The sequence below is a fragment of the Momordica charantia genome (genome assembly GCF_013281855.1).
Source record: "Momordica charantia cultivar OHB3-1 chromosome 1 unlocalized genomic scaffold, Mcharantia_2.0 BLBB01000001.1, whole genome shotgun sequence".
Lineage (NCBI taxonomy): Eukaryota > Viridiplantae > Streptophyta > Magnoliopsida > Cucurbitales > Cucurbitaceae > Momordica > Momordica charantia.
The window spans coordinates 1768911-1772900 of record NW_028275157.1 but is presented as its reverse complement, the minus strand read 5'-3'; the positions used below and the strand labels follow the sequence as shown (position 1 = coordinate 1772900).

The 3990-nt window shown below is 39.7% G+C and overlaps 1 non-coding gene across 1 annotated transcript; it reads left to right on the top strand.

Moving 5' to 3' along the window:
• The first annotated feature begins 3643 nt into the window (after positions 1 to 3643).
• LOC148213072 (small nucleolar RNA R71) lies at positions 3644 to 3750 on the top strand. Its single transcript, XR_015793040.1, has one exon. It is a non-coding gene; the product is annotated as a small nucleolar RNA R71 (small nucleolar RNA).
• Positions 3751 to 3990: the final 240 nt, after the last annotated feature.

Sequence of the window (3990 nt, the reverse complement as noted above, 5' to 3'; positions counted from 1 at the left end):
CGAGATGTCAACTCCTTGTGCAACAATTATTTATAAAATCAAGCTTCACCTCTCATCATTTTGACAATGAATCAATTCTATGGAATATCAATCAACAATATCCGTGGACAACCTCACGAGGCAAATTTATTATTCCAACTAGGCATAACTCAATGAATGGAAGAAAACTAAAATAAACACCTATCCCGAAATAAAATAAACAACAAGTGGGAACCTCCCAATTATTCAAATAAGAATAAATAGTTTATCGACTAAAACATAGGGTCATAACCATCCAAAAACTTAAGCTAAGCAAAAGTAACTACGCAGCCTATGGTCCTCGCTCGTCATATCTTCTCCGTCTCATCACCATGGTCGCCAACAAATCCTTCACCTCAACAATCTCTTATAATCATCATCGACATGAAATCACATGCACAGCACAGATGCTTCAAAGTAGGCATGTGAAAAGCTAAACTAAGGTTAAGTAAAGGCATACTTTAAGTGATCAGAAGATAAACAATACTAATTTATACATGCTTCAACTGAGCTCGAAACATACTCAATACAAAAAACATGCATAGTAATGCGAGAATATGCAAACAACGTCATTAAACAAAAGAATAAAACACAAAAGATAGTAAAGAAGGAACCTCCCCTTCATGAAGTTGGAGGTTGGGGACTAGGATCAGTGTCGGTACTGGAAGATGGATGACCAAGGATAGCAGCTAGCATTGGAGGCCATGATGGTAAAACCGCAAGATCCAATGAAGTCCTCAAGTTGTAGATATGTTGCACGACTTCTCGAACCTGATCTCGCAGTTGTTGGTTCTCCTCTAGAGACGACAGATCTCCGATGTAGGAGACGTCCCAGTACCTTCCCTTCTTTGTAGCGCATGGGCTATAATTCTCCGAATATTCTTCTCTTCCACAACTAGAACATTCCCTAATATTTTTCGAAATGCTGGAAAAAACAGGGCAGGCGCCAGGCGCCTGCGTGATTCTTTTTCGCAAAGGGCAGGCGCCAGGCACCTGCGTAAAGTTTTTCAACGTTTTTTTTTTCTTTCTTTCTTTCTTTTTTTTTAACGTTTTCAAGAACATTCTTAATAAGCAAAACTTTTTATAATTAAACAAAAAGAATGTAAGATACAAAAATTTCCTTCCTTTACTTTTGTTCTTTCAAAACGGATAAGAAGGAAAAACATTTTTTGCAAACATTTATTGACCTGAAAGTTGAATAGAGGTTTTTCCTCTATCCACTGGTTCTCCAAAATACAGCTTAAGTCTCTGCCCATTTACTTTAAAAATACTTCCCTTAGAGTCAACTAGATCCACTGCCCCATATGGGTAGACTTTAAAAATTTGAAAGGGACCAGACCATCTAGACTTAAGTTTCCCAGGAAAAAGTTTCAACCTAGAATTGAATAACAGAACCAGATCACCTTCTTGAAGATTGTTCGGTCGAAGACGCCTATCATGCCACTGTTTAGTTTTTTCCTTAAACAGCTTAGCATTCTCATAAGAAAATTGCCTATGACTCTCGATAAAGTTCTTAGCATCTTCTTCCAATAAGATTTTGTGCATGCAAAAGGCCGGGCTTATCCCTCCGATATCTGCTATCGTCCATCCAATGGCCTTTTTTGTGCTTCTCCAAAATCTGCAATAAAGAATATTCATTAGTAGGTGATAAATTGGAAGGTATAATAACTGGTACAATGTCGTTATCCCCTAGATACGCATATTTCAAATGCGACGGCAATGGCTTCTGCTCCAAAGTGGGTGGTTCTACTATGGACGGAAGTAACGACTTGCATTCTTCTTTTTGTATTTTTTCAACAGGATTAGTCACATCTTCCGGTCCTTCTGCCATCTTATCAAGCTCTTCTTCAATCTCTGTAACTAACAAGTCATAAAACTCATCAAACATAACAGGATTCAAGCTATTTATAGCAGAGCACTCTTCAAAGTCTCCTGGTCATTTCATGGCGTCTAGAACGTTAAATTTAACTTCTTCATTATTTCCCCTCATTGTAATTTCTCCCTTCCTCACATTAAAAACTGTATCCCCAGTGGCTAGAAATGGTCTTCCCAAAATAATGGGATCGTCTAAGTCTGTCTCGTAATCTAGAATGATAAAGTCCGCAGGGAAAATGAATTTGTCCACCTGGACTAAAACATCTTCTATCTTTCCCTCAGATCTTATGATAGATCTATCTGCTAGTTGGAGGGTAACCGTAGTAGATCTAGCTTCTCCTATGCCTAATGATTTGACAACTGATAATGGCATAAGATTAATGCTAGCGCCTAGATCACATAATGCCCTACCTAAGTTCTTTCCTCATATGGAACATGGAATGGTAAAACTACCAGGATCGTTTCATTTCATGGGTAGCGGGCTGCCTACGGCTTCACTACTACATTTTGTCATGGCTACCAGTTCATGCTCTCCTATCTTTTTCTTCCTATAAACTATATCTTTCAAAAACTTAGCATAATTTGGCATCTGTTCTAGAGCATCCACTAATGGTATATTTATATGCAATTGTTTTAAAATATCTAAAAATTTTCTAAACTGGGAATCATTATTTTTCTTAACTAATCTTTGTGGAAACGGGGGAGTAGGGGTAGCAGAAGGTTGTACCTGTGGAGGAACACTCGGGGTGTCCTCATTACCTTTTCTAATATTTTCTTTTTCTGGTGTTGTTGGATTCTCTGGTATCTTTATATTGGTTCAGTGGATGGAATCTGTACATTTGTTGTTGGCATTGTTGGTCCATCATATGCCAGTCCACTCCTAAGGGTGACAGCTTTGCACTGTTCTTTCCCTTCTCGTTTTGGTAATTCAGTATGGCCTGGAAAAGAACCTTGTGGTCTATTCTTCAATTCATTGGCGAGCTGTCCCAATTGGGTCTCGAAATTCCTCATTGATGCCGCTTGGGATTGTATCACTGCGTCGGTTCGGGCCATGTACTCCTTCATCATATTCTTAAGATTTGAGTTGTTATTTTGAACTGGTGGAGTCCGTGTTCTCTGATTGTACTGCTGTTGCGGTGGCGGGATGTATTGCTGTGTAGGTGGAACATAGGGCTGCTTGTTCTGCTGGTTCTGCCTTTCATTAAAACTGCTCGAACCTCCTTGACCTCCCCATGAGAAATTAGGGTGGTGCCTCCAACTTGGGTTGTAGGTGTTCGAATATGGGTTAAAGTTCCTATTGTTCCCATGTCCTACATAAAAAACGGAAGCAGGGTTATGTGGACAATTATCATAAATATGGTTTTCACTACAAAATGAACAAATGAGATTGTTGACTTGGCAAACAGGGGCAGAAGTGCAATAATCCGACTGCACAGGTTGCATCGGCGTGGCTAATGGATTTTTTATTCCCAATGCCATCTCTTTCAGCCTCTGGTTCATTGTAACCATCTCTTTTTGCATCGAGGTCGCAATGTCCAGAGCCAAAACTCCAGCTGGATCTTGCTTCTTTGGTGCTGCCCTAGATCTTTGCGAACACCATAATTCGTTGTGTGAAGCTAAGTCATTTAGGATGTCGACTATCTCGTTGAATGTCTTCTTTGTAAAGGCTCCGTTGGCAGCATTGTTTAGCATCATCTTAGTAGGATGATCTAAACCTCTAAAGAAATGTTCTATCTGGATGCATGCCGGCAAGCCATGGTTCGGACATTTCCTGATTAGTTCTTTAAATCTTTCCCACGCCTCGTGAACAGGTTCACGATCATACTGTCTAAAGGAGATGATCTCCTCTCTGATATCAGCGTGGCGAGTAGGTGGGAAGAATTTTGTTAAGAACTTCTCCACTAACGACTCCCATGTGGTGATGGATCTCGGTGGAAATGCATTGAGCCATGCTCTAGCTTGGTCATTCAAAGAAAATGAAAAAAGTGTTAGTCTAAGAGCATCGTCTATTATACCAGGTAATCGAAATGCATTTGCAATTTGAATGAATGATTTTCGATGATTATGTGGATCCTCATGTTCCTGCCGTCCAAAATG